Source organism: Dreissena polymorpha, chromosome 3, assembly GCF_020536995.1.
Source record: "Dreissena polymorpha isolate Duluth1 chromosome 3, UMN_Dpol_1.0, whole genome shotgun sequence".
Taxonomy (NCBI): Eukaryota; Metazoa; Mollusca; class Bivalvia; order Myida; family Dreissenidae; genus Dreissena; species Dreissena polymorpha.
This window is the reverse complement of record NC_068357.1, coordinates 59363545-59379021: the sequence shown is the minus strand read 5'-3', so window position 1 is coordinate 59379021 and position 15477 is coordinate 59363545.

Here is a 15477-nt window from a genome sequence, read left to right as displayed (position 1 = left end):
AATGTGGTTACTGACCAATTATCTACAACTCATCTTGCTACCAGTTGTTTATAAAAACAAAATATTATATTCGATATTTTACATGACTGTCACAGTCCTCTAAGCCGATCGGAACTGTCCTTTATTAGGATCGGAGTTTGTGTTCGTGTGTCGTATGAACTAATCTGCACTAAGACTAAATTTAGACTAGTTTGACCTGTTCATTCTTTTCAGCTCAATTTAACAGTGAAAATGCCCAAAATATCATTTTAAACTTAAACAATGTCTCTAGAACACCAGTTTTTGGAACGATTTTCCTAATTATATTTTCAATGCCTGACTGTTTGTGAGCCTACCTAAATGACTTACATATCACGTTCAAGTTGTGTTTACGTCCATCGATTTTTGACAGTTAAGGACCTTGGACTTGGGAATTTTCTTTAACATATTGCTTTTCCGAGAAAAAAATTAATACCTACTCTTTCAAATATTCAATAACATGCCTTATAAATAAGGTACATATAGTAAGAGGGAATTTAAGGTCGAGAGTTAACTTAAAGGGCATCATTAAATATATCGTACGCCATGCATTTTTCTTTACTAATTTCGTTTCAATTTGCGTATCTGTATTTACCAATATTAAACAATTTTACATCTCCAGCAGTAAGAAAGCATACAGCATCCACAATACCCTAACGAAGACTAGTCAGCCAAAGGCCAGCGTAATTGCAGACACTGTCAGGATAATCCTGACTGTGAGACGTAATAGGTGGACTTGATATGTCCAACTAAAGAGTCGCTGATGACATAGATTTCATGGGTGGCACCAGCAGTGATCCAAAGTTTAATCAAGATACTTAATGAAAAAGCTTAAACAGCTTGGTGAAGTCGAATATCATTGCAAACAGCACGATCGACACCAGTGCATTCATCATTAAGAACGCCGAGAAGCTGTCAGACGTGAACAGTTTCATGTATTTGGGAGCAACCATATCCAAGGATGGCAGCAGTACCGCTGAAGTTCAAATAAGAATTGTCTTGGCGACCGCAGCGAAAGGTAGACTGTGCATGTTGTGGACCAACAGTTTATCAGTAATCCCACGAAATACAAGCTCTTCAAGACCCTCGTAGTCGCTACCCTACTGTACGGCTGCGAGACCTGGACGCTTCACGTGGACACAGTATACAGGATTCAGCCCTTCGAATACAAGATCTTCCTTAAACAGTTCCACATCTCCTTCAAGGAACACTTCTGTCACATGACTGCAACACTTGTTTTCCACAAGAACCCCTACAGGTGATCGTCAAATGAAAAGAAAACTGGCTTGGTTTGGACTCGTCACTAGACATGTCTCTATCTGCGAAACTGTGCTTCAAGGCACGTTAGAGGGAGGTCGCCGTCGCGGCCGTCAGACGAAAAGCTGGATATGAAACATGAACGAGTGGTCGCCACTCCCCATGGATGAATTATTCTAAGCAGCCCACAACAGACCTGACTGGCAAAGCATCTCTTTACTTTCGTCTTACAACGAACATAGTGGTCAGGAAAATGTTTTGCTTTTAGGTTTAAGGTTTATTTTGGAGGCAAATCAATATTGACACTTATCTAGTAATTATCAGACTATCTTTATGTTGAGTATTCATCGATATGAAATAAAGCAATATACAAATACTCACATCATGTCCTACATAGAAACAATTGAGAACATTTCAATTTTATGTATTGCAAAGGTAGTATATATATATATATATATATATATATATATATATATATATATATATATATATATATATATATATATATATATATATATATATATATATATATATATATATTACTTTACGTATTTAAAAAACATACTAATATGCATTTTTATATTACTGTTTTTTTACTTTATTATTCATAAAGCACCATGTGATTGATTTCTTGAAGGAAAATAAAAATGCGCTTTTCCGCTACAACATAAATGATATCAATGTATCATGTCCTTCCGGAAACTCGCAATATGTGTGCTTTCTTTTTTTATTAAAGGTCACCTGACATTTGAAGTATGCGAAATAAAGGGCCATGAATAATCCTCTCATAATGTTTAATAAGTATACCAAGTCTCATGCTCATATTCTACGCTTTCTTTTTCACGTTTTTTAATAAAACGATGCGGACGGACAGACGTACAAATTGGTGGACAAAGCAAGGGATTACTTTAAAACTTTGAGCTTAAATTTGTAGATAATTGAAAACAAAAGGAATTTTGGATGCGACATGCTGTGGCAGAATAAAGGCTCTTTGTATATTTTCTCTATGGAATATATCGTGATAATTGTGTGTGTCGTCAACTGCTATTGAACTGCTCTGCGGATTGTGATCAAACTCTTTAGATCAACTGTACAATATGGAATGAGTGATGTATTGGACGTCATCATTGATGACGTTCATTCGAACGAATGATAAAGGGGGCTAAGTTTCGTTAAGCTGAGGCAAATCACTGCGATTTGAGGCGCTTGAAAACTGGTCGGTAACTTTTGCTGAAATTTGACATGTATATGGACAAGAATGCGATCTACCTGTTGGCGTAGGCGTTATACCTGGGAAAAAATCTAGTTTTTGATAAAATCACGATAAAATTTCGCAAGTTTGACAAAACCGGAATTACAAAATGCGGTATGTGGATATACCGCTTTCCCTACCGAAATCCCCGAAATCAAACTTTGATAAAAACAATGTTTCATAAGCGATTTCCGTGTATTTCGCGACTATCTATATTAAAATACGCAGTTTTTCGATAAATAATCAATATTATTGGGGATTTCGTGGGATCTCGGGGATTCCTGGGGATTTTGGTAATTGCGGGAACGTCGGTATTTTTTCACACCCGTCAAAATGGCCGACTTCGACAGAAAGAACGCTTAAAAAGTATTTACAAAATAACATCATCACAAACGATGTATAGTGAACGCTACTTATTTGTGTTGTAGATAAGTATACGATCCATTGGAAAACACTAACATTTGACATAAAAAAACGCCAGTGGATATGGAAATTTTCAGCATTCGAAATAGCAGACGGCGTCGACCAAAGGCTGCCAATACAGGTTCGAAAAGTACGCGAGAAAGTATTAACAAAATAACACAATTAAAAATGATGTAAAGTGAACGCTAATTCGCTGTTTTGTAGATAAGTATACAATCTATTGAAAAACCATAACATTTGACATAAAAACACCAGTGGATATGGAAATCTGCGTAACGAAATAGCAGACATCACACGGCGTCTCATCTGACTGAGTCTACGCTGTTTGCCAAGGCCGATAGTATAATGAATGGAAATGCACAAACTCAGTAACTGGCAAGCATATATGCATTAGTAGGTTGTTTCGTGATTATTTAGAAACGACTACATAATTCTTTTGGTTCAGCCAGTGCAACTTAACAGAAATAAGTATAATAGTTTCTACACCTGACAACAATGTGCCAACTTATACAAGGTAAGTTGTTTACATTATTTAAAATATTGCAAGCTTACAGTATACAACAATAAACAGCTGGTACAATGTAATGTCATCGTTTTAATTTTAATAAGCCCATGGTTAATTACCCTTTTTAATCTTATGGATCAATGCATCTCTAACACCTTCAATTGACTTGTTCATGAAAAATATACACCCTCAGTGCATGTTATCCCGGGTGCTGGAGGTTTCGGTAAATGACAAGTTCGGTAAATTGATTTATAGAGTAAAAGCCGTGGAGGTTTCGGTAAATTGATTTTATAGAAGAAGTATACCTACAACGAGGTGTTAATGACACCTATTATCGGCTTACAATAACATTGGGGGCATTTATTTGCAAACTGTGGATTACTTTTGAGTTGAGTAATTAATGCTATGCCTAAGGTAAAGAATTAAGGGAAATGAATGAGCTACCTCTGAAAAACGAATTCTGTTAGGAAATTTCTAGTTAATTTTACGATTTAAATAACGCAATACTGTTGTTTGTTTTTTAAATTGGTGCTTTTATTTAAATAACATAATAGTAACATAATAGTAATAAGAAATAATGATTTATGGCGGAATCAATGTAAGCTCTTCAATTAAGTTTAATGCTATTTTAAAAAGTTTCTTATGATTTAATAAAAATGATTTCATGTTGAATTTTATATTTATTTATATGTTTTATTATTTCTTTCTGATTGAGAAAAACACAAGAAAAAACAATATATAAAATTTAATACGTGTACTTAATTAATAAAAAGTAATATAATGATACGCGTTATGTTTTATAATTATGTTAAGTGCGCGTGTCATTGAACGTTGAGTTAAGCGAAGAGATACACATAATTGAAAACTGATAAAAATGACATCTAACACAACGTCAGCCGAATGAATACACTGTGTAATAGCAAGCTGCCGTGATGATCATTATATTATCAAATTAATTCACCTGGCTACTGTACTGGAACAATGGGTTTTACGGCCAAAATAACTGATATCATTTTTTGCCTAAACAAATCGGTTCAATAAAAAAATAATAACTGATATACTTTGTAATCCGTTTTATTTACCATATATTATAAATAAGCAACAACTAAACCTTGGATACAATATATATATTTGAATATTTCATGTCATTTAAAAAAAAATGAGGGAGTAATCACATATTAATTAGATACATTTTTGACGCACTACAATATTAATAAGACACATTATTATCATTCAGATTTTCTAATACAAATGAGATACATGTACGACACTGTTCAATTTAATGTTACATTTCAACCATATCAGTCGTTCATCGTTCAAGACTCGTCGTCGTCGAGCATGTGGTGGACCGCTGTGGATGGTCCCAGGGCATTGATGTGGCTGATGATCCTCAGTAGATCAGTGGTTGTCAGCTTCTCCTCTTCGTAGTCATCCCATGCTTGATGTAGTCTGCCGTGTATCGTAACATACTTCTTCCGTCTGATCTTCGTGAGAAGGTGCTGGCTCACCAGCCATATATGTAGATCAACTGTCTCAGATTCCTCTCTGAGAAGGTTGGCCAACTTGTAAAGACCAAGGTTGGCTGAACACGCTCGTGCGTTGATGCGTCTATGCCATCCTGTGGAGGCCACCTCTTGTAAGAGCCACATTATTATATTTTTTTAACTAATACTCTTTAATTAAGGTTTTTATCAACTAATTGTTTAAAAACAAATATAAATTACAAAACGATCATGACCTTAATATATAATTTACCTCCATCGATTAGAATATTAATATGTTGCAAGCCTGGATAATTAATAATAACACTTTGCAAACATCGTACATTTAAACAGATAATTTAAATAGTGCCAAACAACTCAATTAATGTACATCAAAATTAATCCACAGTTTGCAAATAAATGCCCCTAATGTTATTGTAAGCCGATAATAGGTGTCATTAACACCTCGTTGTAGGTATACCTCCTCTATAAAATCAATTTACCGAAACCTCCACGGCTTTTACTCTATAAATCAATTTACCGAACTTGTCATTTACCGAAACCTCCATAACCCGTTATCCCATACATCACTCACTTACTAAGGCTCGATTGATCATTCTCGGCTCAGGTACTACTTACCGGTACATGTACCCCGGGTACTCGTAACTTTACTTACATGTACCCCGGGTACGGTAAATAAACTTAAACATACCCGCAAATATTAGATTGTATCCGAGTTGTATATCTGCCAAAAATCCGATGTCATTAAACATGCTACCGATTAAAGTAAAACAATATTGTTTACCTTAAACAAACTTCTCTTTTAAAAAATCTGCATCAACATGCTTTTTAGTATGAGTGTTGAGAGGACGCCGTAGGAATAAGCAAGTAATCAAGAATACATCTATGTTTCTGCTTTTATTTCCTTCATGTATAATGACGATAAGGATTGAGGACTAACATTGACGACAGTGATCACAAGCATTTACGACTAACACTGACAACAAGCATTTGGCGACTAGATGTAAAATTGACGATTCTCTACAATAAATGAAATTATCAATAAAAAAAGGAATAATAAGATTATAGTACAACAGATAAGCTTTTTAAAGTATATTATAATAGCATACACTCATTAGAATAAGAGGTTTCATAAATAACAATTTGAAGCATTTTCAATCAATATCGAAATATCTTAAACAATATTTATTACACAGCATGAATTAATTGTTAAAACATAATATAAATACCGAATATGGTGTTCACAATTTAACGGACCTCGCAAACTAATAATGTTTCTTTAAAAAAATCTATGGTGGTAAAAAGTTAATGTGCAACGTCGCGGAAAATATTATACTTGACGACGTCATACAATGATGCGACTTTTAACAATTTAGGATTTAAAATTAAATCACATTAATGATTTAACAATGAGTTTTGATAATATAAATGCCATTGAACAGAAAATTTACATAAATGTGACCATATATTAATATTTGTACAAAATAGCCGACAACAACCGATTTAGTGTTAAAATTCCCGGGTACATTTTAGTATATTTACCGTACCCAGGGTACGAGCCTTACTAACTGTATTATTATTATATCTCACCGACTACAAGGTACCTTTACCTTGTTGTGTTTATCAACCTGGAATTTATGTAAAATCCGGCTTTCTTTACTTTTATTTTTCATTCATTTGATTAAGCAATTGTTGACGTATCTCGTGGAAAATTATTTGAATCTTTGGATTTTAATGGCGACAAGCTGTAAGTGACAATTTATTTTAAAAACAAATCTAAGATTTTAAGTTTTGTGTGTTTGTCATGCATAATTCAGTGTTTTCCAAAAAAATTTGAGTAGCCAGTTATATGGCCAGCAACAATGCAGTAAAACTAAAGCATTTGTGACATTTTACTTGATATACTTGGGGAAAGTAGTTGGCGTCTAGAGTAAATGTAACCGGCGAAATGGCCCGCTGCCGGTCTTACAGAGAACACTGATAATGGTAAACTAAATAAAAAAAACTCGCTGCGACTTGATTACGGGTTTGTAAAATTGTTTTTTGGGTCATAATATGGTTAGCATTCAATACAAATGTTATTATAAAGTATTGTGGTTTAAAATTCATTTTGAGAATAGGATGGAAGAACAGAAAATGAAAGGGTATACAGGGATGAAAATTAGTGGTTTCCCGTGAGCCCAGGACAAGTAGTTTTGGCCTGGGCAACTCAATTTCCAAAGTTGATAGTCCGGCCGGGCAACTTGTTTTTTTTTTAAAGCTTAAAACAATTCAGTGCAATAAAAATTGAATAACAATTGACCACCAAAGTCCATGGATCAATACTAGTTAAATAACATTCATTATTTAGGAATAGGAAATAATTAAATTCAGGCTCATAATAAAACATCAAACATTGAGTAGTGCAATGTCAGCAAATTTATTTAATTATCTATTATTTTATTAAAAGAAAGTATAATATACACATGTACATATTTCTGGGCTCGTTATTCTTTATCTGGGCAACCAAAATACTAAAGATGGTTGCCAGTGCGGGCAACCAATAGTAATAAGTTAGTTTTAATCAATGAAATATCATTGTAACTTTATTGTTATAAGCATTGCATTAAAGTTGTGATTGAGGTAAGCTTGTTGTTAATAATATAGTATATTTACTTTTTAGCTCGACTATTATATATGAAATATATAAAGTGGAGCTATCCTACTCACCCCGGCATTGGCGTTAGCGTGCAAATGTTATAGTTTGCGTACCACCCCAAATATTTCCTATGTCCCTTGACATATTGCTTCCATATTTTGCATATTTCTTAACCAACATGACCCCAACCTAAATACAAGAGCAGACAACTGTATCACTTGCATTTTATAAGAATTATGACACTTTTTCCATGTAGAATATGCATATTATTGATAACTCTACAATGTTCGGAATTCGCACTAGCCCGGAGCTAGTTGATCTTGTTTCGGGCTACTGAATTTCAATGGGTACTAGCCCGATTGGGCTATTGATTTTTCGAACTTTTGAAATTAAAAATGCTCAAAAATATTATTTTCATCCATCATTTGAACCATACCTTAGAGGGTTTATTTAGCTTCGTATCGCGTTTCCTCACCCTTCCGATTATGTTGACATGACGAGAGTTTGAATGACAATTTTTTTTTGATACCGTGCAAATAAAATGCGGATCTACCCAGGTTGTTCAATTTGCTGTACTTTCAGAAAACCATACAAGTCTACAAATGTTTTAAATGTCCGCCATCTTGGATTTGTAATGATCTATTGACGAATTAACGCATTGCAATATCATATTTTAATAGAATATGTCAACCAAATTATATATTGATAGCGTAGTTGCTTGGTTACTTTTTACTGGTTTTCAGTTTTGGCAGTCAAACGTTATGCATATTTTATTTCACGTGCAAAGACTTACATTGATTGTTTTTGGACAGTTGTTTCAAGATACAGTATTATCTGTCGATTTTAATTTATTTTCGACATTCTTGATAAAAAATATCTAGAATGATGAATACACATGCGATGTTACGGATGGTCTGGTTGATAATTTTTCACATTGTACTCACCAGAATTGGACCTAGAAAGACTATAAAAAAAAACAGTAAGCTAGGGGGATGAGACACTGCCCTCTATTCGCTTTATCATACGGCCTAAGACTTTCGGCTAAATGTTTCGGATTTCAAATTTGGGACAATTGACATCTAAAATTATTTACAGACTGGATATAAACCTTTGCATCTTGACTGCATGTAAGGTATTGATTGACGAATATCGTCATACATAAATATTATAATCTTATTGTGTCATTGAAATATTATAATAACATTTCCAGTTAATTGGGATCAACTGTTAGTTGCAATCCTCATCAATTACACCCTACCTGCAATAAAATCTACCCAGAACCGCAAAAATATAAACTTATTTTAAAAACTTGTGATAAACAGTTCGGGCTAGTAAACTTTGGTTTGGGCTAGTGAAAAATTCCATCTGGTAGCCCGAACGGGCTAGTGGTTTCAAAAGTGAAATTCGCACACTGACTATTTGTTAAAGTGTGCGTACCACCCCAAATATTTCCTATATCCCTTGATATATTGCTTTCATATCTTGAATAATGTTAACGTGCATATTTTGTATTAACGTCTTGTTATTGTAGTGTACATATTTTTCGGATTTCGGACAGCCTATTCATTGAGTATTATTGTTGTGGTTTTGTGAGTACTCTTCATGTAAAATACTGCTGTTTAGATGTTCATTTTTAGTCGTATATATATCAGGATTCAATACCTATACCTTAGTGAAAATGGCATCGGAAGAACATTTGTTCATTGTACTAGATAAAAGTAAACATTATATCTATCCATCTTATTGTTTATTGCAGTTTCAGTAATATTCTGTCTAAAAATGATTTCAACATGATATAATTATAAATCATGGCTAGGAAATGTGTATATATGAAGCAAAAATTAAAAATAGATGGTTCATTTTTTCCCCATTTACATGTATGTATATTTATCTATGTATACATCTTTTGTTGTAAACAGTTATGCGACATGTCGGGAAACGCCCAGGACAAATATATCGACGTAATGATTTTTTCACTTATGTGGGTGTATGTTGGCTCCACTTCACACGATACAGTCATTGTAGTTTAATTAAAAAATGCATCTTACAATGTGAGATGAGTTCTGGGTTCAAGCCCCAGCAGTGGCCTATCAAGTGTGAAATACGGAGCCATTATGATTAAATATACACAGTTATCTTTTTAAACAATACAATTAAATATAAGGAATAATGTTAAAGGGGAATTGCTGCTTAGCTATTTTTGACATTGAATAACAGGGTTTATATACAACCCAAGGATAAATGCTTCTAAATTTGTAAAAAAAAAAACAAGTCGAAGTGTGCAGAATATTAAACATTTGCAACTTTCTGATGTCTAAAAGTCATCAAATGCCACTTAAAGTTTACTTTTTTTTTGTACAAAATAACCCATTTTGTGCTGTCCATTATCGGTTAATGTTTTACGCTGTCAGGTCCAGAAGCGCTCATTCTGTAGCATGTTTGGACCATAATCTATAATGCGACCAAGTTTCAGCAGATTCAGCCCAGTGGTTCTGATTTTATACGCTGTGCCTAGCTTTTATAGAGTATAAGTACTATTACTCACTGATTTATGCATATGAGCTCGGCTGTTTTCGAACAAAACCTGAGGTTTTGTCATAGCAAGCTCATTGTGTCATGAAGTGTCTTTTCGCCATCCGGCGTCCGCCATACTAAAACCTTAACATGAACCCATTGTACCCACACATTTTTTTCGCACCCATTTTTTTCGTACCCAAATATTTTTCGTAATCAAATGTTTTTCGTACCCAAATTTTTTTGGTACCCATTTTTTTCCTACCAATTTTTTTTTTCGTACCCATTTTTTTCGTACCCAAATTTTTTCGTACCCAATTTTTTTTTCGTACCCATTTATTTCGTACCCAAATTTTTTTCGTACCCACATGTTTTCGTACCCAAATTTTTTTTCGTACCCTTTTTTTTGTTCCCAAACTTTTTCGTACCCACTCTTTTTCGTACCCACTCTTTTTTTTTAACCCAAAATTTTTCGTACCCAATTTTTTTTCGTACCCAAATTTTTTTCGTTCCCATTTTTTTACTACCCAAATTTTTCGTACCCAAATTTTTTCATACCCAATTATTTTTTGGTTCCCATTTTTTTCGTACCCAATTTTTTTTCGTATCCAAACGTTTTCGTACCCACATTTTTATATTCTTACCCATTAATTTTTTTCGTACCCAAATGTTTTTCGTACCCAATTTTTTGGTCGAAATAATCGGTTTTCAATTTGATTTGATCTCCCCACTCATTCCATCCCGCGAAACCCTTAAGGTGTCGCAACTCTGGTAATGTACTATAGTGGTAATGTCTTCGTTCTAGTGGATGTGTCGTGAAGACATCAATGAATGTTACACAATTCCAGCACAGGGACCTTTAATATACATATTATACATACTATTAATATATAAAGGGATACAACTGTTAAATTTCCTGCACAACACCATGGTGTAATTAATACTTTAAGGAGCAGATTGTTTGCTTTTGTTCAGACAATAATGTTGACCAGAAAATTTGGCAGCTGTCAAGTGTTTGCTTTAATGTTCAAAATACACTTGGTATTAATACACCTTGGTTTTACTTTTTTTAATTATTCACATTTTTCCAAACACTATTTAACGTCTCAACTCAAGTGGGAGAAGCCTTCTGATTATGGGTTAAATGTCGTTATGTAATAAGCACACTTATTGTTTCCGACATCTTGAATTCTCAAGTAATTCCTTATGATACCGATGCTATCACTTTGCTAGCTACTCCAAACGCGAACCAGTTGTTTGTGATATAGCACCTCATATCATGTCTGAAGCAAATAAATTGGACTAAAGAAACTTAAAGAACTTTGACGTTTCGTATTAATGAAACGATTGATGTAACTATGATTATAATTTAACATGTTATATGATTTCAGATATATATTGTTTTGAGATAATTGTAAGGTGGTATTTTATGTATATATTTTAAACACAGTTGTCAAACGCAATAAACATATATATATATATATATATATATATATATATATATATATATATATATATATATTCAACCACTTGTAGTATGCATGATTTGTTGAATGAGGTAAATTAAGTTTTAAAGAAATGAGCCTTACTCTTTGGAAAGGGATTTTATGCATGTGTGTAAAGTGTCGTCCCATATTAGCCTGTGCATTCCGGAAAATCAGGGACGACACGTTCCACCTAAACTGTATATTTGCTAAGGAGATACTTTCCTTAAACAGGAAATATCATCACAGCGGAAAGTGTCATCCCTGATAGGCCTGTGCGGAACGCACAGGCTAATCTGGGACGACACTTTTTACACATTCATTAAACCCCTTTTACACAGAGCACGATCCAAGATATTTTACTGAATAAAATGAAGGGGCCCGTTTTAGGAAAGTGGTAATCATAAATCCAGTGCAACTCACACTTTCCTCGATAACAGGAACTGCACAGAAATGTACAAAGTTAGTGAGGTCAAAACAGTATGAATTTTGTAAAATTCGTTTCATTTTAATGCGATGCAAAAATATGCCGTTTGGGCGCTTTGTCATGTACTTATAAAAATTATCCTCACTTTCAATTAACTAAATGCTTTTGCGATTATATTTTGATTAACTAGAAACTTAAATAAGTTTAGTGTATTGCAATATAAAATATAAACTTACATATTTGTACTTTGTAGAAAAGCATATAAGCGCAGACAATTATGGTAAACGTTATACAGTCCAACCTGTCCCAGCGACCACCTTTTAATAGAGACCACCTGTCCATAAAGACCACAACGATTTCCTCCCAAACGATTTCACTATATATTGTACGTGTGAATAAAGCCGACCTGCGAACAAAGACCAAGGACCGCCATTTTACATTCCCAAATGTCCATTTTGATACCTAACAAAGACCACTTCAATCATAACAATCAACGATTTCGCAACTTTCAATAACAAAAATGGCCACCATGACGCTGTGATAGTCACGTGATAAACATCTAACCAGTAGACTCGTCTGTCGCTATGGAGATATTGGCAAGTGAGAGTTTACTGCACTCGATAGCAGTTGTTTGTTTACTTAACACACATTGCTTCTTTTATGCATTTATCAGTTTGTCGAAAGTGTAAGAAGTTGCCTCTGTATTTTAGTGACTCGTGATTAATGTACTAATTGCCGAAAATGTCAAACACAAGTTTGTGGCTTTCATCAACTCATTAAGGAAATTTACGGTTTCGTTACAATTACAATGCCAATTACAAACATACATTTTGATATTCATTCCTTTCTTAAATTTCTCCGTGATAAGACGTGCAAAGATTATCGATACGGAATTTCTCAGTTCAAGTACATATTCATGTATGTCAATAGTTATTTATACATGATATGATTAATGAAATAAATAATAAAAACATAAGGAAATTGAAATAATAAATATAAAATCAAAACTGTGTTTTCAATCCTTTATGACATTTTACATGCATTAGTATTCAACCATTTAAACAATAGAGCACATACATAGATAATGTACCTGTTAAAATCCTACTAGCATATTTTGCAAAGTTTCAATCGACCCTGCGAATAAAGACCACCTGTGAACAAAGCCCACAACGACCAAATCCCTTAAGTGGTCTTTATTGACAGGTTAATCTGAGCTGGTACATTGAATAGCCACTTAAATGAAGGGATTTTATGATAGTTTTAGTCGTTTAGTTCTATTAATTTTTAATTGTTCAAATATAATTCAAAATCAATACTTATCCAAGCCATAACACAAATTTTAATCAGAATGTATAATATCATACATACATATACCATTATTACTTGGTTTAAACAACGTTAACGTGTTACTTCATACATACGCTTTGAAAGTTAAAATGGTTTTATTTCAATAAAAAAACGAAAAGTAATTGTCTACACATATAATACTATATGATTAATGATACAACCTTTTAACTTAAAATTGTATTTTGAAATAAAAATAAATCATATTATGATGACGCAATTAATTGCTACAAGTGGTTTTCTGTTATCACTCGTTCTGATATCATCGAAAAAGCCATAGAGATTTGTTGAATACAATGTAAAAGTTAGAATCATTTGCAAAAAAACAAACAACAACAACAACCGGAAAACCAGTGTCGAATTCCGTGCATTACATGTACAGGAATGAATATCCACATTACGAAAACATACAACACATATTGTACAACTCCATGACCAACAATCTTAGACAATCAACGAGGCGGAGTGATCATCTACTTGAAAAGTTTTCCAGTGTTGACTTGCATGTCTTACATACAAAATACACTTGCATATTAATGTTATATGGAATAAAGTCACATAACTATACTTTTATGTCACGTTTTGCATAGCAAAAGGTTGTATGTCTTTGAGTTTAGTTATGTGTAGGATATGCGTCTAATTATTGTCCGAAACATCACATTAACAATGCAGAAACGTTATGTAGTGGTGCATCAAACGCTTGTGAACGTCTATGTTTGCAGACGATGCAATAGCTAATTGCAGCTATGCGTTGTTAAAGTCATGCTTGCCCAATCATTATATTTTGGATATCTGGCGAACTGTATTCAAGAAAAATTTAAGTTCAATAGGAGACATTGAAAGTATATTTTTAAGTTACAAAAATACTCAAAATCAACGAATATTTTGCAAAATATTTAGTAAAATATACTTTATCCATACATAAATTAGTATTTCTTATAGAAATAGCCAAAACTTTAAAGTAAGATATGGTATGGTTACATAGATTTACAGAGATACAACATGATCGTTTTTATTGTTTTGTGGCACACTAAAGTCAATGTTTATTTCCCGCAACTTTTTATATTCAGTGGACACACGTATTCATGTGTTGCATATATTGTCCCGAAACACATAAAACAATGTATGTTGTTCTATCTTTTTCCAGACCATATTTTGCGTTGAATTGTTGGCTATTGCTATAAGAAACATTGTTTTTTTATGTGTAAACTTTACTTTTCGAAATATTGTACGAAATGTTCGTTGATTGAGAGGGTTAATGGGCTTTTAAACATTTTTAACTAAACAAAAACGATAATAAAATGTTAATACCACCCATTTAAATTTGGGCGCAAACTATAAACATACTTTGCTTTATTAAAAATGTATCAATCGAAGTTATTTGTCCTTACATTATGTTTTATAAGATAAATATTTGATCTACAAAGTTTTATGTTTACAACATAGAGTACCTCAAAATCATAGATTTCTTATATTTATTTTTATCAGTTCAATAATGGGTTATTTTTTAATTGCTATTCGACTCCAAAATGATTTAAACAAACAATAATCTAATGTAATTGACAGTGTATTTGATGTAATAACCACAAAATACATTACAGCTACAGATATGGTCTGTTCAACGTATTTTAAAGATAGTTAGTTTCAAAGCATACGTAACAATTAAGAAGATACTATTCATAGAAAAGTACAAATAATAGGTGCTATATTGAATCAAACATGTCACGAGAATTATGTAGTCCGCAGAATTTTATGGAATCGAATTAAATGCAAAATTTGAAAACTGTTGATAACATTTCCTTGCGTTCTGCACATAAAAGTCTTCAACAGCATGGGAAAATTAGTTAATAAATAGTTTCGTTTATTTGTCTGATGCTGAAAAGTTTTTTACAATATAAAATTACGGTTAACATTACAAATTGCAAAGTGAATTTGCACTATGAATACTATGCAAAAACAAAGAATGCATGTGTTAAAAGTCATCTTAATGTATTTATGTAAGGAAAAACATGTATGTGTTGTAAAATGATGTTGAATAAAACCAGCTGCGTTTAAGTTGTTAACATAAACACAATTAAAAGATTCCAATATTTTAGGTCTCTCCGTTATATAT